Genomic DNA, 27,671 nt, shown 5'->3' on the forward strand with positions numbered 1-27,671 from the left:
GACAATCTAAAATAAAGGTGAAAAGGATAGTATAGTAAATACCCAAACCAGTCAACATAGACATTTATTATCATTATCAAGTATTATTTACAGTACCTGATTGTCATGCAATACTTACATGGCTGGCAGAGCAGTAGGTTTGTGTGTGGGTGTAGAAACCCTGAATTCTGACATATTTTGGTTGTATAAGTCCTTGGCCTGCCTTTAGCAGGAATCCGGTTAGATTTGTTTAGCAAGAATTCCTCTACCCTAGATACTCCTCTCAGTGATTCTTCATCCACAGAGTGCCCCACCCCTTATTGGCTAAAAATCCCCAGCTATCTTTGTTGTCCTGAGAGTTTAGCTTTTACTCTCTCTCTCCTATTGAAATAGAGTTGACCACTCTTACAATAATCTTGAATAGAGTCTTCCTGACCATTTTAACAGGTGTCAGAATAATTTTTTTTAACACCAGGACTACCAAGGTATCAACGAAATCTTGTTGAGGAGACTAGACTTTCTTTTCACAAATTGTGAAATAGAATAAATCTCTTCTAGTAGAACTAGATTCATGTAACTAAATTCAAATTTCAATTGGTGGGATGTAAGTGAATGTAAGAATGAGAAAAAAGAAATCTTCTTTTAAGACAAGAAGAAAAAAATGGCAACATGGATCATTGGTTAGAGCAGGTGTTCTCAAACTGCGGACCGCGGGCCACATGAAGCGGTGTGAATTGTATTCGTTCCCGTTTTGTTTTTTACTTCAAAATAAGATACATGCAGTGTGCATAGGAATTTGTTCATAGTGTTTTTTTTTTTTAAACTATAGTCCGGCCCTCCAACGGTCTGAGGGACAGTGAACTGGCCCCCTGTTTAAAAAGTTTGAGGACGCCTGGGTTAGAGTGTAATGCCCTAACTCCATTTTGCACATAGAGCCAGACTTACTCCATTTTGCTAAGGACTTTGCTAAGGACTTTTCAACACTCCCCCTTTAAGCTCAGCTGAAAGCTGCAGAATTTAGCAAAAACTGCAAAATCCTGCGAAACTACAGCTCTCCCTTGTAAGTACTCCCTTTACCCAGTAGCTCTAACCTTTCAGGTGTTGGCTTTTATGAAACTTGGCTTGCATTAAGGACTCCTGCTCCCCTACGGAAAGCACCTTATAAAAATTTTGTACCCCTGCCTCTGGTTGTTCAGAGACTTTACTAGCAGGGGACCTCAAACTTTTTAAATAGGGGGCCAATTCACTGTCCCTCAGATCGTTGGAGGGCCTGACTATAGTTTAAAAAAATAAAAAATTACGAACAAATTCCTATGCACACTGCACATATCTTATTTTGAAGTGAAAAAAAAAAAACGGGAACAATCATACTGCTTGATGTGGCCCACGGGCCGTAGTTTGAGGACCCCTGCTTTAAGGCATAAGCCTGCTCTTGACCACTGGACAATAAAAGACCCCTCCTTAATTTGAACTCAGGGTGCTGGTGCTGAGTCCACTCGCTTCCGGTATAACAACAGGTGGATTTTAGTAACAGCCTGGCATAATTCCCTCATCTTAAGTTAATTAAGGCCCAGAAAACAAGTTGAATAACAAATCATATGTCAAAGAGAGAGAGAGAGTACAAAATCTAGCCTCAGATCCATTTACCTTTCCACCACACTCACTCCCTTCCTATTAGATTTTCTAGAAAAAGTACTTGTGAATTATTCTGTCAATAATGACTGAGGTTGAATTCTTTAACAATAGAGCCTGGATTTTACACTTGTTTAAATGAACCATAATACCCAGCACTGTGCTAAGCTCACTAAGAACCTTAGCAAAAATTCATTAAATTGATTTTCAATGATGCCAACTACCTGCACTCACTCTGATAGGTCCAGAATAAATGGCAAATGGGCTACAGAGGACATTGGTAAATTCCTGTTTCCTGTTCCTGACAACAGCACCTAATCCTCTAAGAAGAAAGAAAAATGGAATGTACGAGAAGACAAATGACGAGCCTTGGCACTATTTTTGTCATTTGCACATAGGAAATCAAAGGGAAAAAGAAACTAAAACTTATAGATAGTGATTGTGGAGTTGTCAGGCTTATGGAAAATATGACATTAGTAACCCCAGAAGGGGCAGTGGCATTTTCCGGGAGGACCATCTGACTGTCTTTCCTTTTTCTACCTAACACCAACTGAACCAAAGCAACCAAACTATAGTCTGACAAAGGCCCTATGTTACCTCTCATCTAGGTCAATAACTGAAAAGATAAACTGGGTAAATCAGATAATTGCTTCTGGAAATCTGAACTAAAAAATAAATGAAGTAAACTATCCATTATTAGCAGAAGCAGAATGGTGCATTGAAAGACAGCATCTAATATCATAGACATAGTATGGTGGGGAGAAAACACATGGAAGTCGACCTTATAAGAAGCAGAAATTATAAATGAACAGAGGGGGAAGTTTGGGAAGGAGGGGAGAATGAAGCAAGAGTTTAGAGAGAAGCAGAAGAGGCTTTGTGAGGCCCAGCCCACGCAGGGAAATAAGGAAAAGCAGGCAAAACCCATTTCTCAACTTGCCTTCCTTTCTGAGGACTCCTCCTTGCACTTCTTGTTCATACAGACCTTCACAATGATGCTTTTTTCTCCAACTAGCTTGAATCAAACTCTTTCTTTGCAAAAAGCGAACCTGGCTGAGACTGGCACTGAAGATGACCTACAGAAGGCCTTGTAAGACGTTGTCCCCTTTCACCCTCTCAACAAACTTGCTAGTTATAATCGCTATCAAGTTAGAGTGTGGAGATAGAGCAAGCTTTAAAAATGTATTCAGTTTTACATAACTACTGAGTGTCAGAGGTAAAATCAGATCCAGGACCATCTGGCTCCAAAGTGCTGAAACTGTTTTTTTACTATATTACTTTGTTATTCAAAAGATAATTATGCCAGGTATAGTTTCTCATGCCTGTAATCCCAGCACTTTCAGAGGCCTCATTGGGAAGATCATTTGAGACCAGGTGTTCAAGAACAGCCCTTTTGGCAAGACCCTTTTTCTACCAAAAAAAAAAATAGCTCTAGTTACTTGGGAGGCTGAAGTGGGAGGATTGCTGGAGCTCACACAGGAGTTTGAGGGTATAGTGAGCTATGGTTGCACCACTGCACTCTAGCCTGGGCGCCAGATTAAGACCCTATTTTAGAAAAAGGAAAGTATAGAACAAAACCAAAAAATTTTTAAATTTTTAATTTTTGCTCCAAGTGGGTAAATACAATTGTATCCACTTATGCCATCTAGGTAGTTTGAAGAAGGGAGAGGATCTAGGTTAAAAAGGCAGAGTCCTTAGACAATGTCCTTAAAATTAGTTTAAAAGGTAAAATACTTCAATAAGAAAAAAAGGCATTTGCCCGAGACTTGTCTTATGAAGTGAAATTTTGACTTTTCAGAGTGAATACATAATTTGAGAGAGAGGATATATAGAAAACAATTTGTAAACCATGATTTATACAACAACTTTCAAGGAGATCATAACCGATCGTAATCTACTACTTGAAAGCTGGCCAAACCTAACAGTCCTGGCAGAGTGCATTCATCTCCCGCCTTGGGAGAGGCTTCGCAGTCTGTTCCAGGATTGACCTGGACTTCATTCTTTCTAGCTTTGTAGACACTAAGAAAGCTCCTTTAACTTTGATTTGGACTTCCTTGTCTATAAAAATATTCATGACAATACAGCAAAATCTATCTCAAAGGATTTTTGTGAGAGCGAAATGAAAAAGCAGCTGGTCAGCCATGAGCACACAATCAGCAGCTGGCACGTACTAATTTCTTTGTTATTTCCTTTAAAGATATTAAAAATCTTGGGCTAGGAAATTTAGATTAGAAATTTCTAATTTCTAAATCTAAAGCTCACTAGAGCTTTCCCATATGACGCACTGTTAATTATTGCCTATAAAAGTAAATTCTAATGCTTGAAAGGTCAAAGAAACATTTTATGGTGGGCTTTATTGTGCAATAGTGAGTGATTTCATAGGCACTATCCTAGCAGAAGTATGCTCTTTCCAAACAACGGAGAATTCAAACCAGTAAGAGAAGCCAGTGTCAAACATAGAGTTTTAGCCAGTTTCCTGTCTCCTGATGTTCTTTATTGATTCTCCCCTCTAAACCTTTTCTAAAACATCAGGAAAAGAAGACAAAAGGTTAAACCACAAGGAAAAAAATAGGCAACAATAATGGAAGAGAAAACAGTGGACAAGAGATGTTAACACACTTTTAGAAGACAAAGCAAACAGAGCAGGGGGGATGGCTGCTGACAGAGAAGAGACATGAAAGCTGCCCCTCCAGGCCACACAGGAAGAGTGCCAAGAGAGAGAAATAAGTCCCAGAAAAATCCCTGAACACTCGGCATTGCTGAGGAATTGGAAGCACAGGACCGTCTTTCCAATGAGAAGAAAAATTCACTTTGCCTGACCCCTTCCTTAAAATGCTACTGAAAGATGTGTGTGAGCTGGGAGTTCCCCGGGGCCCTTCCTATACTTCAAGGGTCAGGCAACCACCTTTACCTCTATCATCTGTCCCTGATGGTAGAGAAGGAGGTTGGTTCTGGAACCAAAAAGCTACTTCTTTAGGCCAACAGAGAATCCTAAAAACAGGGGAATAAAGTGAGAATTAGCCATTTGGAATTCAAAGTCTTTGACCCTTCCTCTTCTTCCCCCCAAATTCCAGGAGCCAGGAATAAACTTCCCTGGCAGGAGATGAAAGGAATGACATCCTCAGGGAAAATGCCATGGTTACTGACGTTGTGTGCCGTTCAGTGAAAAATCCCACCCATGGCTGATTGTTTTTTAGAGAAATTCACCAACTAACAAGCTTTGCCCAAGTGAATAGAACTTTCCAGCAAGATTTATAACTGCTTTAAATGTAATAAAAATTAGACGTTTAAGAGAAGACTTTAAAGAGATCCCAAAGCAAAAAACATGGAAGAAAAATAAAAAAACACAAAGAACATAGAGAAAGCAGAGGAGGATGTAGAAGACAGGTTCTAAAAATGCTATATCCCATGGGCGCAGAGATTTAAAACATGATACTGCCTCAGGGAACAAAAATAAGAAGACATTAAAAAGAAACTTCAGAGAACTTAGAGGGTAATTGGAAATTAAAATAACAGAGTGAAAAATCTCAACTGAGATTTAAAGGTGAAGGTTAAATTTTAGGAAATTATGTAAGAATTAGAAGAAAATAATGAATGAAAGAAAATATAAGCATATGAGAGAAATAATGAAGAAGATGCAATGTTTGGCCATTAGAAGTTAAAGGAATGACATACACCCCGTTGAAATTAATAAAAGGATATAAGATGGGAACTGTTGTAGGGACCTGAGCAACAAAGTTGTAGGCATTGGCCAGGAGTGGTAGCTCACGCCTGTCACCTTAGTGCTCTGGGAGGCTGAGGCAGGTAGATTGCTTGAGCTTAGGAGTTTGAGACCAGCCTGAGCAAAAACAAGATCCCTTTTCCATTAAAAAAAATAGAAAAATTTGTGGCAGGCACCTGTAGTCCCAGTGACTCAGGAGGCTAACGCAAGCTGATCACTGAGCCCAGGAGTTTGAGGTTGCTGTGAGCTATGACACCAGGGTACTCTAGTCTAAGGCAACAGAGTGAGACTCAGTCTCAAAAGAAAAAAAAGATACAGTATAGGCATAGTTAAAATGTTCCCTAGCTTGCTTTTCTATAGTTGTATACTACTCTGGAGTCACATAGCTGTTGGTAATAAAAAGGTTCTTAGCTTCCTCTATTGCTCCTATAGATAGCACCACCTTGGGAAACCTGCAGCTAGTCTTTGAGACATCTCCGAGTGCCTGCATTCTGGTGGACCAACTGACTCAACCAGACCAGTGGCCCATACCACGGATCTAACTCAATTGGTCTGGAGACCTGGGAACTGACTCAGCACAAAAAGACAACTTCTGCTTCGCCATCCTCTGACTTCTCCCCCAGCCAATCAGCACACCCAGTTCCCTAGCCCTTTGCCTGCCAAATTATCTTTAAAGATCCTGGCCCCCAAATTTCTCTGGAAGACAGATTTGAGCACTTTCTCCCATCTCCTTGCAGTGCTGCAATATTAAACTCTTTCTCTGCTACAACCCCTGCTGTCTCATTGTGGTCTTGTTGAGCAGTGGGCAATGAACCTGGGTGGGTGGTAGCAGGAAGTAAGAAGAGAGAAAATGTAGATAAACAAACTGTCAATCAGAAAGTTTCACAGAACAAAAAATGCATGTCTTTCCATAGACAAAGGGTCCATTGAAAGCCCTGCATGATAAATTTGAAAAGAATCACAACAAAGAAAATGATCACAAAACTTCAGCACACTTGGGCAAAGAATGTATTGAGAACTTCCAAAGAGTAAAAAAAAAGGTTGTATACAAAAAGTTAGGAATTAGAGTGATATTAGATCCCCTGAAAGCTAGAAGACAGTGAAGCTATGCCGCTAAAATTCTGAGAAATAATGTTCAGCTTACAAAGTTTTACTTAAACTATCAAACAAGTGTGAAGGTAGATTCAAGGCATTTTTATATAATGCAAGGTCACATTAAATTCACTTCTCTTGCCTCTTTTCTTAAAATGCTACTGAAAGATGTGCTGTTTCAAATGAACGTAAAATGTAAAAAAGTAAGAAACGGAAAAAGAAAGACATGAGACCCAGAAAACAGAATAGGCATCACAGAAAAGGTAAGAAGGGAGCGACGGGTGACAGTTTCACAGTGGAAAAATGAAACTATCTGATCACTGACCTCAGAAAAATTTCTTTGAGAATATTCAGTAATATGTGAGTGAAAATTAAGCAACCTGAGTTACAAAAAAATTAACAGAAAAAATATTTTAAAGGGAAACATTCGTATATTACTTAAATCATATTCATGATATTTATGTGGCCATAATTATGTGTGGAGTGCCATTATTTATTTGGTTCTATGTTTTATATAATTTATAACCCCACCCATTTGTTCAATAAGCAATTACTGAGCATTTAACATTTACTATATGGCGGTATTAAGCTAAGAGCAGGGAACACATACCTGAGAAGTGGTGTTCTCAGCCTTCCTGCCTCTAGGGAACTCCACGTTAACAGACATGTGAACAACAACAAAAAAAAAAAAATAGAAAAAAAAGAAAAGAAAGAAGGAAGGAAGGAGAAGAAAAGAAAGGAAAAGAAAAGAAAAAAGTAAAGAAGAGAAAAGAAGACAAAAAAGAAAAGAAAACAGTAATCAGCAGCAACCACTATAGTACTCTAACTGATGTTTGTACTGATGATCTTTTAAGTTTTCAAAAAAAAAAAAAAAAACTGCTTCGAATTTTCACATTTTCCAAAGCAGGAAAGGCAAAAGTCAAAATTGGCCACACACAGTGGCTCCATTTTCTAATCCCAGCACTCTGGAGGTTGAGGCAGGAGAATTGCTTGAGCCCAGAACTTGGAGGTTGCAGTGAGCTTTTATGAGGCTGGCCACTGCGTGGTAGCCTGGGTGACAGACAGAGACTCAAAAAAAAGGTGTTAATAGCCTCCAGGACTCTGAGGAAGATGCTTGGTCAGAAAGTGATCAGAAATATCCTGAGGGTATCCATTAGTGAAACAGGCTGGTCAGTTGTAATTTGAAGTTGTGGTTGCAGCATAATAAAATGTGCAGCTAGCTTGGGTGATCCATACTGGAACAGCAGTAGAAGGGGTCTTTGGAAATGACCCTGGGGAGTGCCTGAAATGAAAATTGAAAGCATTACTGCTATGGCAAGGAGAAACTTTTTTCTCTAATACATTTTATCAATTCCTAGTTTGTACTTTGAACTTTCTTCACATCATGGTAAAGTTTGTTGATGCATTTAATCTAGCTATGTATATAGGAGCAGGGAAAGGTTAATGGTAAAGTTGAAGACAGACTCTGAAATGAGTCTGCAGAACAAAGCACCTTCATATACTATCGAGGGTCAGGAATGAAGTTTTGATCTGTGTTCTCATTAGAGCAGAATGAACTATATTTTGCTGTGTATAAGGCACACGTTTTTGCCCAAATTTCAAGGGAAGAAATAAGAGTACACATTATACATTGTTAGTATGGCTCAGAAGTGGGGGAGTCCAGCAGGCTTCCCAAGGCACTGTGCCCTCCCCCCCTGGACCCACTGGGCACAGAGTGTTCAGTCTAGGAGGATCCAGGATCTGGTGGGTGCAGGCTGGAGTGGCCTCCACTGAGTGCCATGATCAGGGGAGAGGGCAGGGTCAGGTGTCAGGGCGGGCAAGGTGGGCTACAGCTATATGGGGTAAGGGTGGTGGTCTGAGGCCCAGCCACATAGAGGGGACCAGTAATCTGCACTGGCCCCAGGGGCATACTTGGCTGCCTGTGGGCTGAGTGGCCTAAGACGCTCCTGCCCAGCTCGCCACCTGTGTAGCCATCTGAGCCAGGGTTCCTGACCTTGTAGGGAAAGAGGGGCTTCCGGGAGAGAGGGAAGAGAGGGCGCTGTGATCTGCATGGTTACCAGGGAAGCATTAGCTCACCCTAGATGTGTCTCTCCTAGCTAAGAGCTGGCCACTTTCTCAAGAATTTTCCAGAAAGTTTGGGTCAAAACTGAGGGTGCACATTATACAGGGGGGCGCATTATACATGGAAAAATACAGTATTTAGAAAGGATATGTTTACTTTCACTCACTCTTGATTGGTCAATTGATTGTAGAGATTGGATCTCACTGTGTTGCTCAGGCTGGTCTCAAACTCCTGACTTCAAGTGATCTTTCAGCCTCAGTCTCCCAAAATTCTGAGATTACAGGTGTCAGCCACCATAATCAGCCTCCAGTCACTATTGAGACCTCATTGTGATGAGTCTAGAAAAATTTTTGAAGAATTCATAAAGCTCTGAGAATAAATAATTTATGTGAGAAGAGAGGAAAGAAACCAAATTTGGGAAGCAGACAGTGGTTAGTGGTAAGTGATGGCAGATCTGAGCAAAGCTGGATGTTAAGTCAGAGGAGAGGAAGGCTAAGAAGCTCCCCCGCTCCACCTATGGAAGTGGGGAGAGGAAGTGAAAAAGAATAGCATTAATTGAAATGTAGTTTCAGAGGTGGTGAGTTTCCCAAATCTCCTCCTCAATCATATGCAGTTGGGGGAATGAATCTTTCCCCCCAGAGGTTTATTCCCTGGAGAGGGTAAAACAGATGCAGTGAAGAGTGAGGATACCACATAGGGCCCAGAGGGACTCAGTGAAAGTTCATGTTCTGAACAGTGAGCACCTCCCCTCTCTGTCTTCACTGATTCCCAGATCAGCGACAGCAAAGCTTACACTAACTTCTGGGCAGAGGATAGAAAATCCATTTTAGTTTAATTTGGCCAGCTTAAGAGGAAAGCAGTGACATGAAGTGACTCCTTAGAGTGAAGTCAACAAATCCCATGGGTGCAGAGTCTCAGACAGGCTTCTTAGTGCTCTGCCCTTAACTTTGAGAACAGGAGGAGGTAACTTCACAGAGGAGGGAGTCGGAGGGGACACCTCTCCAACTAAAACTGTCATAAAAGAGAACAGGATATGTTCAGGAGAAAATAATCTTGTGAACAGGGAGAGCCCTTTACCCTCAGTTTTCTCTCTAAAGTAGGAAATGCAATCATTCACTACAGAGAGGTGATAAGGCTAGAACAGGTGTTTGGGAGAGTGACGGGGCGGCCGTGGTGAACATCAGAAGGTAAGTGCATTAAAGACAAAGAGCGGCTCTGAGGAGGACCCAGCTGAGGTTTCAATCTGGAAAGGTTTCAAGCTGCTTTAATTTCTGATTTATTTTCTTCTACGAAGTATAGGAGATGAGAAGGGGATATCTAGACCAACATCAGACGGGGATATTTCAGGATGGGTGCCAGAGAAGACCAAGTGGGCAATGGAGTTGGAATCATGATGGAAGACTAATGGGTTTAGAGCCAGACTAAGAATGATGCAGTGATAGGAAGAAAGGGAAGACAAGAATGATGGGTGAATTGAGCACACACAAGGGCCCAGGATCAGAAACTAAAAGGTCAGCAAGTAGTAGAATTTAGATAAGATGTTATATTCAGTGTGGGATATTCTTGTTCAAATTCCTGAGTGATGGCAGAATGTTTTCCTATCTCCTCTATTACTTAAGACTACTTAATGAGGACTTAAGACTCATTTCAAATCCCTTTTCTTTCATAAACTTTCCTTCATGTCCTCAAATCAAAATTATCTTCCCTCTTAATTTCCTTCCTTCCTTCCCTCCTCCTTTCCTTCCTCCCTCCCTCCCTTTCTTCCTTACTTCCTTGACAGAGTTTTACTTTGTTGCCCTCAGTAGAGTGCCATGGCATCATAGCTTACAGCCTGATTCTTTTGAAAAGTGATTCTTTTGCCTCAGTCTCCTGAATAGCTGGGACTGCAGGTACCAGGGGTCTCACTCTTGCTCAGGTTAGTCTCAAACCAGTGAGCTCAGGCAATCTACCCGCATAGATGTCCCAGAGAGGTAGGATTATAGGTGTGAGCCACCCTACCTGGCACAATTTCTTTGAGTCTTAACATAAATAATATCTGATAATATGTCCTCTCCTTCAAGCACTTCATGGTATGTATCATTTCTTATTGTAAAATATTCATCATACAGAACTCAAATCATTTTCTTTCCCTTTAGTTACCTGTTAAGTATTTGGGGGAAAGGAGAGTTGTCTGATTTTACTGTAGAGAGTAGAAAGGTATTTACCCCAGGCTGGAAGCCTGGGCACGGAGGGAGGAGGAAGTTACCAGTCAAAGGGTTCAAAGTTTCAGAGAAGAGGAACAGATTTTGAGATTTATTGCACATCAGGGTGACTATAGCCAATAATAATGTGTCATCTCTGAGGGCTGTCTGGAAATTACCCAGCCATGTATATTTCTCCATTTTCCTAGTCTGTGGTTGGATACTTTCTGGACAGCCCTCATATTTCAAAATAGCCAAGACATTAAATTTCAAATATCTCATGAGTTATCTGATCATATCATTTTATTTAATATTCGATTTCTATTTTGTCTCATAAGTTAAATAAAACCGTCTAGGGCAGTTTCACTTGTGCCAAGTAGGACCTACGTGAGCTCACCTGCCTTATAGGATGTGGCCACATACTTGCACTTTCAGCATCTAGGAGTATGATAGGCTGAATAATACCCCTGTCCCACCTGCTGTCCATATCCTAATCACTGAAACCTTTAAGTGTCCCTTATGTATTATATTAGTTTTCTAGAGCTGCCTTGAGAAATTATTGGGAATTTGGTAGCTTAGAACCCTAGGAATTTATTCTCTTTTTGGAGGCCAGAAGTCCACAATCAAGGTGTTTGTTGGGCCACACTCTCTCCAGAGTCTCTAGCAGAGAATCCTTCTTGTGTCTTCCAGCTCCTAGTAGGTCCAGATATTTGTTGTTTTGTGGCAGCATAACTCTAATCACTATCTTTGTCTTCTCATGACCTTCTCTGCATCTCTGTGTGCCTACCCTTTTTTGTCTCTTATAAGAACACTTCCCCTGGATTTAGGGCCTGCCCTGAATATGATCTCATCTCATTCCTTACCTTAAATATGTCTGCCAAGAACCTATTTTCCATTGAGGTCACTTTCTGAGGTTCTAATTGACCATAAATTTTGTGGGGACACTATTTACTCCATTTTATATGGCTAAAATTTTGCAGATGTGATTAAAGTAAGGATCATGCAATTGGGAGATTATCTTCCATTATTCAGATGGGCCCTCAATGCCATCACGAGTGTTTTTTATAAGAGAAGTAGAGACAGATTACAAACACAGAAGAGGAGAAGGCAATGTGACATCGGAGGCTGAGATTGGAATGATGGAGTCACACAAGCCAAGGAATGTTGGCAGTCACCAGTAGTTGGAAGAGGCAAAGAGTGGATTCTCCTCTAGAGCCTTCTGGGGGAGTGCAAACCTGCTAACTCCTTGATTTTGATCTAGTGAGACTGATTTTGAACTTTTGCCTCCCAAACAGTGAGAATAAATTTGCATTGTTTTAAGCCACACCAAGTTTGTGGTTAATTTGTCATAGGGAACTAATACAGCAGGTAATAATTGAGGAAGTGCATTCTTTTTCTTTCACATGTTCTCCATCTTTTCAACACGTATATATGCACAAGTAAATGAAAATAGGTACATGAACATAATTCTCCACTAAAGAGCAAATATTCTCACAAAGGGATCATCTTATACCTGTAAGATAGGAAAGCAAAAGAGAAAGAAACTTTTTCCTGACTAGTGTGTATATTTCAGTATGCTATTTATTAATAAATGATGAAGTTAATTCTTTGACTTATTATACACAACAGTGCTAATTCCATTAATTCAGTCTATCTCTTCCTTAAAATATTATGCAATTTCACACCTACAGAATAAGAAAGAGGTCTATTTCTGAATGAGGAGAGTTCATAAAAAGGAATTCTTAAAGGCTACTTTTAACAATTTAAAGAACTTTTTAAATTATTTACTCTTAAAATTATTTTTAAAAATTTACTGAAAAATAGTATAGCATTATGATTTTTTTTTTACAGTAGTCTTTTATTTTCGATACCTGTTATGCCGTGAATTCATAGGAAAAAGGTCCCAGCAGTTCAGGGAGGGCCTTTCCATTGAATGTGACAAAGCTTTCTATGCCTATTATGCCATGAATTCATGGGGAACAGGTTCCAGCACCTTATGCTTCTGCTCAACTGGTTCTCTTGGTTCTCCTGTGTGCTATGCTATATGCCTTTTATACCATGAATTCATGAGAAACGGGTTCTAGCACCTTATGCTCCTGTTCAACTGGTTCTCTTGGTTCTCCTGTGTGCTTTGCTGTACACCTATTATGCCACGAATTCATAGGGAATGGGTTCTAGGAGCTCAGGCTCCTTTCCAGTGGTTCTCACAAAGTATGCTTCTCTGGGTGGAGCAGGCTGCTGCTTCACTTGAACCCAGATACCTTTCTCTTTGGCTTCCTTCTTTTTCTGATCATTTTCCTTCACACATTTTAGGAAGCTATGTAAGCTCTTAGAGAGCTTGATATGATCAGTACAAACATTATCCCTTTTGGCAAGAATCTTGCCCTGGATGTGTTTATTTACAACAATGCTAACAGCATTGGGTGACACTGTGCACTCTTCCAGTTCTGCCATGGTAACATCTGTGTGGCATGCCTTTTTCAACAGTGCCCATTCCCTTGAAGATTCTCATATATGTGGCCAAAGGAACAACTTCATGTTTTCCAAAAGGCCTAGAGGACATGCATGAGGTGCCTCTTGTCTTTCCCTTTGTGTTTGTCATTTTGGTGAGTTACTATAAGATGGTGTTTTGGCTGAAAAGCCATAGCATTCTTATATACCAGTGCTAGTCAAGGATCTCCAGAGAAACAATAGGAGATTTATTTATTTATTTATTTATTATGGGATAATTCCCACAATGAGATTAAAGGAATTTCTCAAGAGATTATAGAGGCCAAGAAGTCCCTGGATCTGTCACAAGCAAGCTGGAGAACCAGGAGGAATTCAATCTGAGTTGAAAGACCAGAAGAGCCTCTTGTTTCCTACTGGCAAGAGCCAAGGAAGTTGAAAAGGAAAGCTTACTTCTCTGGACACATGTGTGCATAAGCCGGATCTAGGCACCTTCAACAACCTTTCATCTTGCTTTTTTGGAGCAAGGAAAAGAAATACATTACTTTTCCTTAAGTAATGGCAGATGGGGGCTTAGTTGTTTTCATTTGTTAAGAAAGCCACTCACCTCTGAGTGTGTCTACCCACTCTTCTTTTCCTTTAAAAAAGCCAATAATTGCTGGGTTTGGTGGCTCATGCCTATAACCCAGTGCTTTGGTTGGGAGACTGACGTGGGAGAATTGCTTGAGCTCAGGACTTGGAGGTTCTCAGCTTGTCTTATTAAAAAAAAAAAAAAAAGCCAAAAATACTCTGTCTTCTTCAGAGGACATGAAACTGTAGCAGGTCATAGGTGCTGGAAAACAAATTATGTTCTCTGAAAAAAAAAAAAAAAAGGCTGTTGTCGGAGGGCAGGAGAAGATGAACAGATGGATGTCCCAGCTCAAGTACAGAGTTAATTTTCCCTCTGCCCTCTTTTTCTTGTATTCAGACCCTCAAGAGATTAAGATGATACCTGCCCACGTTGGGGAGGACAGATCTTCTTTACTGAGTCTACATGTTCAAATCTGTTCTGGAATCACCCTCACAGATAAGCAGGAGTAATGTTTTACCAGCTATCTGGGCATCTATAGCCCAGTCAAGTTGACACATGAAATGAACCATCATAATAGCTTTCAACCAGCTGCTTCTGGTGCCAGCATCTTACATAGCAGTAAGACAATAATTGAAATTAGGGAATTGTCCTTGATAGGTTCTGTTAACTAACCTACAAATGTTACTTAAATTTCACCAGTTTCCCCTTAACACATAAGTAATGCATTACTTTTTAGAGTCTATTTCCAGGATGAGTTGTCAGTATCATAGTCCCACAATGTGCATCATTATTCTTTCCCAATATAATCAAGTATTTAACCAAGAGTTTTACTTTTTTTTTTTTTTTTTTGTGGTTTTTGGCTGGGGCTGGGTTTGAACCCACCACCTCCAGCATATGGGGCCAGCACCCTACTCCTTTGAGCCACAGGTGCTGCCAGTTATACTTTTTATTTTTATGGATGGCAAAAGCACACTATAATTTGTCTCTCACTTAATCTCTATTTTGAAAAGCCTAAGAGTTGGGACCACCAAGCCAATTTAAAGTTGCCAATGTAATTAATTTGGCAAATATATTAAGTGTAAAAATTGTATGGCGAAAATAAATAAATGTTTGAGTACTGGGCATGAAATTTCAAAGTCGTAAACTATTAGGAAACTCAACAATATTACTTATAAAAATGGCATTATGTGATGAATATATCATTTTAATTGATGCTCTTAGAGTTCTTATCACAATTTGTTTGTAGGCATATTACCATTGCAAATTACCATAGATCTGTCAATTCATACAATTGTCAGTCTGTGTGAAAATAATGGTTTTCTTGTATAATTTAGCCTTGAAGCAAATGTTTGGATATTTTAATAGAAATGTTTAATATTATGCCTTGAGATTTAAAAAAATTCCATTAATATGATAAGTCTATTGCTAATCATTTTTTCATTGTTTCAAACAGTATTTTGTGGGCGGCGCCTGTGGCTCAGTCGGTAGGGCGCCGGCCCCATGTACCGAGGGTGGCGGGTTCAAACCCGGCCCCGGCCAAACTGCAACCAAAAAATAGCCGGGCGTTGTGGCGGGCGCCTGTAGTCCCAGCTACTCGGGAGGCTGAGGCAAGAGAATCGCCTAAGCCCAGGAGTTGGAGGTTGCTGTGAGCTGTGTGATGCCACGGCACTCTACCGAGGGCCATGGGGTGAGACTCTGTCTCTACAAAAAAAAAAAACAAAAAAAACAAAAAAAAAACAGTATTTTGTGAATAAAATGTTAAAATCTCAATACAATATCAGTAGGATTCTAAAATCCTTTTGATAGGACCAGGGACATAATTTATAGGTCCCAGTGCAAAATGAAAATGGTGGTCTCTTTTCAAAAAATTATTAAGAATTTCTATGCAGGGATGGCAGAGCTTTAAGTCAAGTGTGGGGTTTTGCTATGGGGGGGCCCTGTGTGACCACACAGATCGCATGTCCATGACATTACAGGAAAGATTGCACAGACTGTACATCTAAGGGTCTGTCAGATGGAGAAAATCTCTCACAAGGGTAGGTTGGTTCTCCTGGAGAATTCATGCTTAAATGAATTCCCTACTACCCAGGACAAGCCTTTGTTTATTGATTCAAATCACTTCTAAACTCTTTTCAATCCTTCTTTACTTTCCTCAAACTTTTTGTCTATTCCCACTCCAACATACCTGCCTTGCTGAGAATATGACTAGAACTATCTCAATGTCTTCCTAAAAAACCTCCAAATACACCTGTATCCACACCCATGTTCCTCTTTCTCCCCTTCTGGCCACCTAAAGCCAATCCCTTCTTCCTTGAGCTGTGGCTCTTGTACCCATTCACCTCCCCAAAACCTGTCATGGTCAATTAATTTTTCTTCACTTTAGACATTCTGCCTTTTTGTTACAACTTAATCCTCCTCATGAGTTATAAGTAAGTTTAAATATCTTCCTTTATATCCAACACACATGCAAATAAGTCTCTTAAAACCACATGTTAAATCCAACTAACGCCTTATCTAATTGCCCCCCTTCATAGCTAAGGTTGTAAATTTTCTATACTTGCTGTCATTTTCTCACCTCAATTCTAATCTGGCCTTCCTGTCCTGATTTTACAAACTCAGATTTACCTAAAATCATCAGTTTCTTCTGTGCCATTGAATTCTTTTTTTTTTTTTTTTATAGAGACAGAGTCTCACTGTACCGCCCTCAGTTAGAGTGCCATGGCGTCACACGGCTCACAGCAACCTCTAACTCTTGGGCTTACGTGATTCTCTTGCCTCAGCCTCCCGAGCAGCTGGGACTACAGGCGCCCGCCACAATGCCCGGCTATTTTTTTGTTGTTGCAGTTTGGCCGGGGCTGGGTTTGAACCCGCCACCCTCAGCATATGGGGCCGGCACCCTACTCACTGAGCCACAGGAGCCGCCCAAGTGCCATTGAATTCTTAAGACACTTGCTTATCCTAACTGTACATGGGGATCTCAAGAGCACTCAACCAGCTAATTAGACTTCATTCTTCCTCAGCATCATGCTTCCTCTTGGTTTTGGTAACTAGACAGTCTCATGTTTTTCTTCACATTTCTCTTGCTTCTCCTTAGCTGTCGCCTTGTCAGGTTTTTCCTTCTCTATACACCCATTATGTGATTTGGTGGGCACCATCAAGATAGTGCTCGGACCTTCTTTCACACTATGTTCTCACCCTAAGGGAGCTCATCTCAGCTCGAATGCCACACATACAGCAATGATTCCCAAATTTATACTTATGGCCTGAAACTTCCCTCTGAGCTGTGGACTGGTAGTTTTAACTACCTGCTTAACATTTCCTGTTGGAATTAAAATCCATTAAAGTTCATATATTTTCATCTCCTGACTAATCACTCCTAAATCTGGACTGTTTCCAGAGTTTTCTATCTCAGTGAATGGCACTGCCACTCAATTAGTTGTATAAGCCTTTGCTCCCCTCTCCATCACCTTTTGATATCCAAATAATCTTTCTTGGATGACTCTACAATATCTCCTAACTACTGCTCACATCTCTCAATTTTCCTCCACTTCTATTAAAACCATTGCAGCCCAATGATTTCTCCTTTTTGGTCTGCCTAACTACCTGTCCGACTTCTAACATTTTGGGTTCCTCCTCATTCTTGAGACTCTTGCTCTTACAGTTCACCCTATGATTTTTCTTTCTGTTTGGAATGGTTTTGCCTTTCTTCTTATCTAATTAACTTCTACCATCCTTCAAATCTCCGTTCAACTGGCTCTTCCTCAGTAGATTCAAACCTTGAATTGATACAAGGTTTCTATTTATTAATATAAGCAACAGAAGCTTTTCGTGATCTAAAAATAAAAAAAGCATGGTGGAAAAAAATATTCGTAACTCACAGATGAAATGCTTATACATTCTGGAGAACCAAGCCTTAGCATTTAGGAATAATGTGCTAACCAGGCTCAGAAACTGGCCTGCGAAAGAAACTGCTACCATCATCACTGAGCTTTAAACTGTAGAGTTTGTACCACCATCACTTCTGCATTACACCAATGAGATGGAGGAGAGGAGGAGGAGGAGAAGGAAGAGGAGGAGGAGGAGGAGGAGGAGAGAGAAAGAGATAAAGGGAAGGGGGGGAGAGAGAGAAGCACTCACTGCACTGGGCTACAAGGCAAACTGGGAAAGCTAGTATTTGATATTTTTAGCCTAGTGGGAGGCATTTTATGGTTCCCACCAAGGCTTATAATTTAGAAAATTCCCTAAATATTTGAAAGGAACTCAGATATTGGGTAGTGAAAAAGCAGCACAAAATCTCTATGAAAGATTTCTCTGATCTCTGCTAAGTTAAATTCCATTACTGACTCACACTGCAACATGCACTACTTAATGGCATTTGTAGCAGTTGGAATTTTGCATTTATACATGTGGTTGCAATTTGCCCTGTGCTTTCTATCTGTTTCCCTCAATATCCTGCCAACTCCCTGAGAGGACTGTGTCCATTTTTTCTCACCTGTGGATTCCTAACACTTAATACATTATAGGTGCCCAAAAATATTTCTTGACAAAATGACATTTAACCTATAAAAAAATTATTTCTACCCAAACAGATTAAATAAGCACAACAAATTCTCTTATTTGGTGAACTTACGTTATATCCTTCTGCATCTTTAAGAGGTGCAGTTCCCACCCTTAAAATCCAGATTATGGGGATTTTTTTTAAACTGCACATCTTCCCCCTTTAAACCCCAGATGGGAAAAGCACCCTACTGTTGTCCTCTTGTGAAAGGAACTGAAGTTATTTATTTAGTGGACACACCTTCACAGAAACAACTATTTGGATGAATTTCAAAATGTCTTTCACATTGAGCGAGGATATAACAATGGTCTCTCCAATCCCTAAAGTAAATACGGTAGTAACCCAAGAATTAAGAGACTTTTATGAGTATCCACTGTGCTCCTTGCATGTTCCTCTTTCGTTCTGAGCTCAAGAGAATTTTTGGCTTTTTTGATTTTGGCTGAAGGTGTGTAATTGCTACACTGTCTCTTAATTCTGTCAGAGGTAGCACACAGGGAGTCTCAGCCAAATGGATCTGGCGAAATTAAGTCAGTCCCCTGAAAGAAATGGAGAACTGTACCATGTTTAGACTCTGGGTGCTGTTTCCAAATTTTTCTTAAGCTTTAACTGTAAATAATCCTGGAAAGAGAAAAATTATACAGAATAAAAATCCTGAACATTAGTTCCATATAAATTTTTCCATGGAAGCCTAACTAGCAGGTGTTCCTTTTCTAGGACTACCATAGCAAAGTACAACAGAAATTTGTTGTCTTGCAGTTCTGAAGGCATAAGGCTGAGATCAAGACATTTGCAGGGCTGGCTCCTTCTGAAGGCTGTGCCTCTCTGCTAGTTTCTAACAGCCTCAGGTGTTCTTTGCTTGTGGATGGGATTCTCCCTGTGTCTTCACATCATATTTTCTCTGTAAATTTCTGTCTCTGTGACAAAATATCCTCTTTTGATAAAGATCCCAATCACATTTGATTATGGTCTAATGACCTCATTTTAACTTGATTACTTCTGAAAGGCCCTCTGTCCAAATAAGACTACCTCCTAAGATTTGGGGATGGAGGACTTCAACGTATCTTTTTTGGGAAGACAGAATTCAATTCACAACATACCCTTATCTGGGAAGACCCAGATGTAGGTAGACTGTTATTTCTGGCAGAGGGCAAACAGGTAGCAAGGAAGTGGCTAAGGACAGAGAGCTGGAACTGAATTGTAGCTAGGAACCAAAGTGTAGCTAGGAACCATCCCTGGTGGGAACATATTTAGTTAAGAGTTCCTAGTGACCTTTAACTGACCTAGAGCTCATTACCATCTAATTACCACAGCAAGACATCTGTTGTCTTGGAGTTCTGAGGGTATAAGGCTGAGATCAAGGCATCTACAAGGCTGGCTCCTTCTGAAGGGAAGACCCACGTGAAGAAAGGGAAACTATTATATAACCAACCTGTTATATAACCTATTATATCATCTGTTATATAAGCTGCCAATCACCCCAAATGCAGGAAACAGCAACCAATCCTTCCAGGAGCAAGGCAGAACGAAATAGTGAGCATATAAGAGGCAGCATGTGCTCAGACTTCAGCCACTCTCTCCACTCGTGGAGACTGACTTTGGAAGGTATTTTCCCTTTGTGTCATTTCCGTGTTCACTTTCACTTTGTATAGCTTCTTTCTTTCTCCTATAATGAATTGAGTGGGATTGCTTTGTATCTGTGTTCACTCTGACATTGGCTTGACTCGGTACCAGTACTCATTCTTGACTCTGGGAACCAGGGGACCGGGGAGACTCCAGATGGATCTAACAAGACTACCTGTGATGCAGCTGCAGATGGGACAGTTTGTGCAAGCAGAGGCACTGGATGGAGGCTGGCAGACTACACAAGAGCAGTACAAGCAGGATAAACTCAGCTATCAACAGCCACCATCCAAATAAAGGGAGTATTATATCCGGAGAAAGAATAGAGCTTTGGACGTCTGGGTTTTTCTCATGCCCTCAGAAACCAGCACAAATAAGTGCCAATTTCTAGAAACAAAGGACAAGCCATTGCTCTAACCCTATAAAAATTTCAAGATAAAATATATCATTGGTTGAAGAATTAAACATTACCAGAAGTATTTAAATAAAGTTGAAGATAACATAGCTATTTCCTTATAGAAGATAAAAATGGAATTATAACTCTGGTTTATCATGGGAAATGCACAAGAAATTGTCCCAACTGATTGACATCGTACACACTGTGCCTCTCACAGTCCTGTACAGCTTTAGTCCCTGTTGAGGATGAAATTCTATATTAGCTTGTGTGATTCCTAGATTAATGTCTGTCTGCCCCTCTAGAATGTTACCTGCCCATGAGCAAAGAATGCATTTTTGTTGTTTTGTTAAGTTTTTAGTTCTCAGCCGTGATACAGATGTCATCCTACAGTACAGCCTCAATAAATATTTATTTGTTATGAATAAATGAGGTAGTAGTTGAATTAATTCATTTACTATTCCGTCAAATGCTGTATTAGTCAGTCATATATAGATAAAATTGACTGTTCTACCAGTATAGTTTAAGAGCTGCCAGAGAAGTTATGATGAAAAAGTAGTAATAATTGTTCTCAAAAAGTGTAGGATCAGAATATATAAAAACTCAAGTGATGGGCAGTGCCTGTGGCTCAGAGGAATAGGGCATCGGCCCCATATGCCGAAGGTGGCGGGTTCAAACACAACCCCTGGCCAAGAACTACAAAAACAAAAACAACAAAAAACCCCAAGTAATTACAAAAGCAATATGCAATGGTAAATTACAAGAACAAAGAGCATGGAGTGACTCAGCTACAGGGATGCAGAAGGTGGGAGTGGCCAACAGTCTGACAGCAGGGAAAATAGTTTATGACAGAAACAACATTTGAGATGGGTGTTAATGGATGGGTAGGATTTTGACAAATAAAAAAATGAGAGTAAAGAGAAATGGTGAGAGAAAGGACCAAAAATGATGCTTTTATATTAGCAGGTAGTTACATTTCAGATAGTTAGACAGGTGGGGGGAAAAAAACTAAAATACAGAGTTGTTAACGATAAAAATTAAAATTAGATTAGGAGCTTTATTTGCCAGACTGAAGAATTTAGATGACTTTTGTGACTGGAAAACAATACATATTTTTAAACAGAGCAGTGTTTCCTTGGGAGACTATTGGCTAGCAGTGGGCAGTGTGGGGTTGAATGGAAGTTAGTGAGATGAGGAAGATTATTTGAGAAACTGCTATACTAGTCCAGGGCCAGTGAGGGCAAACACGTGTAGATTCAGAGATCTGAAACTTAACACAATTCGGGCATTTTAAGAAAATAAATACAAAATCAAGTGTAGAGCTAAATATTCATTTAAAGAAAAAATCATAAAAACATATACAGTGTGTCCATAAAGTTGGTGTGCAATTTAAAAGTTGTCTATTTTTAATCGCACACCAACTTTATGGACATCCTATATTTTAGAGGCCAATAAATGCTGTAAATATAAAAAATCCAGAAAAATATCAGAATTTATTTATTAACAAGCTGACACGTAGGCATTACATTTTATTTTCTTAGACTTTTCAAGCTGCATACTCATTGCCTCTTCTCATGGAGATGTAACATAATTTTCTGTGAAGAGAACAAAAGGATGATTTCCTTTTTTTCTGTGGTATGATTAGCCATAGCTTAAAAAGCTGGTTGATAGTTTTGGAAAGTTTCTTCCAATTTTATAACTTGTTATTGGTAATTTCACATCAGGATATCTTCTGATATGTTGGAATACATAAACATATAACTTCACCCAGAAACATATTTTCTGTTTATATTCAAAGCATCTAATAATTTTGTATTACAAATTAGCCATCAGGAAAGAAACAAATAAAGGGTATGTTTGCACTTGCACGTGCTGCATTACTGAATATATTGTTGACAAGACAGAACATGGTTAAGAAGTGAATCTTCTCCTTCTAACTGTACACATCTAATGAGCAAACAAAATTTCCCCACTTGGTAGGTGGAAGAAACTTCTAGAAGGACAGACCTGCAGCAGGACCAGGGAGCAATGCTTCCAGACTACAGCAGGAGGCTGGAGGGGTCTCTAGGAAAAAATAAAATTCAACTGGCAGATCTCTTAATGTGTTGGAATATAGTAAAAAGAGTTTTTTGTTTGTTTATTTGTTTGTTTAATTATTTTTTTATTTTTACATATACATGTGTTTATTAGGTTTCCATTTTTGCCTTCACAAAATTAAAGAGGCTTAAAATTTAATAACAATAACAATGTTTAAGATAAGGACTAGAAACAAAAACCTTTTAAAGAATGAACGAACATAAATACATTCAGAAAAGAAATCAGAGAATTGCTGCATCGAAATATTAAGCAATAATAGTAATAATAATGCAAAGAAAGTAACATTCACATTGTCAAATAAGAGTATGCCTGTTATAGAATGCTTTGACTCTGAGATTCAGTATGGAGTCATCAGCTAACTTCTTATTTTTTTTTTAAGTTTCAAAAAAAAAAAGTTTTTTTTTTTTCCTGTACAAAAGTTTAGAACAGAATTAATGATAGGCACAAAGAAAATTGAATCTCAAAATGAGAGTTAATTTTAGGAAACCAACACTTAATACAAGAAAGGGAACCTATTAGCATACTACATATTTCTGCTGTGAATAATATTCAGTAGGTATAATAATGTAAACACTGAATATTGATTTAACACCCTAAAATGCATTATAACTATAATTGGTGGGAGATTGTTGGGGGAAAGGAGGGAGAAGGCGGAGGCTACAACCAGTCTGAGTCCTCTACTATAAAAACAAGTAAAATCAGCTTAAGTAATATGCCCTGAAATAGTCTGTAAAAGTTGAGGAAGGCCAGTTGTCCATATTTAGGAGCTTTCCAATCCCTGCTCCCACCGTTTTTCCCGACTCCTTGACTCATTTGATCCTTGTTCTCACCTCTCTTCTCTCCCCCACTTTTGACTTTGCATTAACCCTTGCTGGCATAATCTGTTGTTGCTTCATTGGAAGGAAGTACAGAAGAAATTGGCAGAAGGGCTGCCTCTGAGGGAATCGTCAGAATCCAGAGGTCAGCAGATCGCAGATACTTTGAGACAGATGAAGCCAGGTGCAATGTCCTTGAAGAAGTGAAATCCAAACACCAGCTTCCCTTCTCAGTCTAGAGTGCCTGGTCAAGGGAAGCGAGTACTTTCTGCTCCTTAACTCCCCAACACCAGACACAGCTGAGAGTCTCAGGGCGCTGGAAAGCAGATCACTAGAGAAGAGAGAGCATGAGGACTGAATAGGGACGTTTGGGTGCTGTATGTTCAATATTTATTGACACGAAATCAACCTGCACATATCAGTGTGTCTCACTTCCCAGTTTCTAGGCAAAGATTGTCACATGGAATATTCCACTCTCTAGATGCCAGGTAATTGAAGCCTCTCTGTCAATGGCAGCAATGAGGAGGTGGGGATGGGCCTGCTGCAAAGAATGCAGAAGTTTAAACTATGCACCTCTCTGTATATTAGTTTTCATATATGCGATCATCTCTACATGCTGTTCTGTAACGTTTTCGCAAAATAAAATATGAAATTCCTACTTAGTGAACTATACATCAGTAAATAATTCATTCTCTAAATATTTTTTGGTGATCTCCTGAGGAGCTTGGCTGGCCTTTGAGACACAATAGTGAACAGGGACTAGACAGTGACGCTCCTGGACTTGATGTCCTTTTTCTTGGGTCTGTAATTTATTATTTGAATCATTTCAACAAGTTGTATAGTATATTAATGTTCTTTTCCTCCCCAGGATTCTTGACGTAAATGTACACATTTAGTAATAACGGAGCCAGAATTTGGACCCAGATTCTATTCCAAAATCCGTATTTTTACTGCATATGTTTCATATGTAAAACTAAAGTTCAGAAAAGAAAGAATGTGATACACCGACTAAAGAAGTGTGAAGAAAAAGTTTAGGGAGTTTTAAAAACTTTGCCACATTTGCTTTATCTCTCTCTCAATAGATTTAAGTAGATGCATATAATTAAAAATAATTTTAACTTACTTAACAATTACTTCCAGATATCATGAACATTTATTCCTGTATATTTCAGCATGAATACCTTAAGAAAATAAAACTACAATATTATTGTTACACCCCCTAAAGTTAACATTGATATGATAATATTTTCTAACACAGAGACCTTATTCGAGATTTTCCATGGCTTTGTGAGACCAGCAAGTTGTTTATTCATTGCCTTTGGAACAGCTTTCAGCTGAAAATGTAACACAAGTAAGTAGGAAAAGACCAGAGAGAAGTGGAGAATACTGTACCCTGGCAGCTCAGGTGCAAACCAGGGTGAGGTAGGGTCTGACCATGAAGAAAAGAGATATTATTACCTAAAGTCTAGAACTTTTTTTTTGTTTTAATAATAGGGTCTTGCCCCATTGCCTAAGCTGGAGTACACTAGTATGATCATAGTTCGCTGAAGCCTCAGACCCCTGGACTCTAATAATCCTCTTGCCTCACTCTTCCAAGTAGCTGGAACTACAGGCAGGCACTACCATGCCTGGATAATGTTTTTATTTTTTCATGGAGACAGGGTCTCACTATGTTGTCCAGGCTATTCTCAAATCGGGGCCTCAAAAGATCCTCCTGCTGTGGCCTCCCAAGTGCTGGGAATTTGGGTGTGAGCCACCACACCAGCCTAGGAAAGGAGGACACTGCTATTAATGGCATTTCTAGAGAGTTGGCTGGAGTTCATAGAAGACATGAAGTGAGGAAGTGTTTTCTTTCCCTGATCAGAAAAGAACCATTATCCACCCTGAACTTGAAGGCATTTGGAGGTAGAGCTGTGGAATTGTTCCAATTTGGCATTGTGGTAGGCAGCTCTTGAATGGTCCCTAATGATCCTCACATCTTCGTATTCACACCCTGGTAGCTCCCCCCACATTGCACCAGGGATGGACGGTGCAGCCAGTGGAACATGGCAGTGATGTACTACCCCTTCTGAGATTAGTTTAAGCAGACACCGTGGCCTCCGTGTCTGCCTCTGTTCTTGATCATCTTCCATCTTCGTAGGAAGCCAGCTGCTGTGTTGTGAACTGCCCTGTGGACAGTCCCACAGCTAAGCAGCTGAGGCGTCTGGCTAACATCCGCATGTGAGCTTTGAACTGGTTCCTCTGACCCAGTCTGGCCTTCAGATGACTTCAGCGACAGTTTACTATTAACTTGTGAAAATCCTGAGTAGAACTGCTTGGTGAAGGTACTCTTAAACGCTCGACTTCAGAAACTGTGTAAAATAATAGATATTTGTTATTTAAACAGGCAAGGTTGGAGATTAAAAAAAAATATTGCTTAGTAATATATTAGTTTGGCTGAGCTAAGCTACATTTACCAGAAATCTCCCTTCCTGTGTGTTTCGGGTTACTCTGGGTCACAAGGAAATTTCTCATGGGAGATTTGGAAGATGGAAGGGAGGCAGTAGCCTTTTATATCACACATGTCGTCACCTACCTGCTAATTCATCTAGCCGGTGTGAGACCAGTGGCCAGGCTTGCAGCTGGATCCTTTTTCAGCTTGTCTGTCTGCTGAGCTGGGTGTCTGGGTTTAGTGCTGTGAAGAAGAACACAGCTCCTGCAGGACATCTGCACCACCCCGTCAGAGCAGTGTGAACCATCAACTTTCCGTCTAAGCTCCCGGGCCTCACCTGTGCATTTGCAGTCCAGGTGGCTCTTCTTCTCTCCCATTCTACTTTCCATCTTTCCTTCCCAAATGCACTCTTTGTGGACATCAAGTCCAGCTTCAGACATGAAGAAAACGAGCCTACAGAAACTGCTTAACAATTCAAAAATTGAGTAAGGTCAAATCTCTGTATGCATGTGATATATAGCATGTGTGTGTGTATACACACAAGGGCATACATGCCTGCCCCCCCCCCACACACACACATACACTTGTCGCTTGGTTTGGGTTGCATAAGATCAGCTGGATCCATTACCAGGAAGGAACAGGTCATATTTATTGGCATAGTTAATGACTGCTCACTTGTTTTTCTCTTCTGTTTCTTCCAACTCCGGTTATCTATCCTTTTATCTAGTATGCCTACAAAGGAAATTCTATCATACTGTTTTCTCTAGGAGTAAAACATCAGTATGCTTGCAAATGAAACCTGAGATGTAGTAATTAAAATTATAATTCAGAATGACATTGAAAGGAGAAAGATACTGACAGTTCCATGTGTTTGAGGGGCAAAGTAAAGACAAACAAAGTAATGCAGTGAATTCCTCACATGCTCTCCTTGCATGAAAGTGGAAGGAGAGGCCTCCTTTGCTGTCCTTCGCTCTTCTAACAGGTTCAATCTAGAGATGAAGATAGGAGCCCCAACAAAGCAATCAGTAATGTAGTTTGCACCCAGGTTAAGCCTCACACTTGCGTATTCATTTGGTCTATGAAAGCACTCCATGTGCTTTTTTCCTTGTAAGAAAGACATAATTGTGGGAAGTATTACACTATTTATTTTTAAAACTGGTATTATTCTAGCATATAATGTTCAGAGGAGGAAGGAATTGATGTTTTTAAGATATCCACCACAGGCATGGAATTGGATAGGTACTTCACGTAAATGATTTCACGTGATCTACACAACAATGCCTGAGACTGAGGACGGCTGCCAGTGTTTAACAGTGGTAAGACAGGCTCAGAGAACTTGCCCAATTTGCGTGTACAGAGCGGGTCTGCCAGACTTCAATGTCCTTTCTATTAAACTGCACTATTCTCTTGAGAAACTGCAGTTCTGAAAAGAATAACCTCAAGAAGAATACCCATTAGTTTCTTCATTGGTCTGAAAAAAATGTGTATCTTCAAAAAATGTTTCTAAAGTTTGTGATTTGACACTGAGTTACATGCTTCCAGCATATTTATGTATGATTTATATTATGAGCTTTGTCCTCTCAAAAATCAATTCTCTCAAGAGTCAGCGCGGCATTGAGGTTAAAAAAGTGAATTTCCAAGGTCACGCTGCATGGGTTCATAGCAATGGTTCTACCACTTTCTCTGTGACTTGGGGAAAGTAACTTACCCCCTCTCTGCTTCAGTTTTCTCTAGTTTGAAACAGATCTAATCATAGTGCCCACATTTAGTATTATTAAGATTAAAGTTTATATTTCGTCAAAAGCCACAGTCTAACACACAGAACATTGACTGTGGGCCAGACATTACTTTCAGTACTCTGCATAACAACTCGTTCATTACAACGTCCCTATGAAGTAGGCTTTGTTATTATTTATTTGTTAAATCTATTTATTTCCTTGTTACATTTATTATTTATTTGTTAAATAAATAAATTCTGTCTTGCAGATGATAAAATGGAAGCACAGGGAGACTTAGAGGTATTTGCTCAAAGTCACCTATTAAAACAAAGTAGTTTGGCTTTGGAGTTTATGAC

Source organism: Nycticebus coucang, chromosome 11 (assembly GCF_027406575.1).
Source record: "Nycticebus coucang isolate mNycCou1 chromosome 11, mNycCou1.pri, whole genome shotgun sequence".
Classification (NCBI taxonomy): domain Eukaryota; kingdom Metazoa; phylum Chordata; class Mammalia; order Primates; family Lorisidae; genus Nycticebus; species Nycticebus coucang.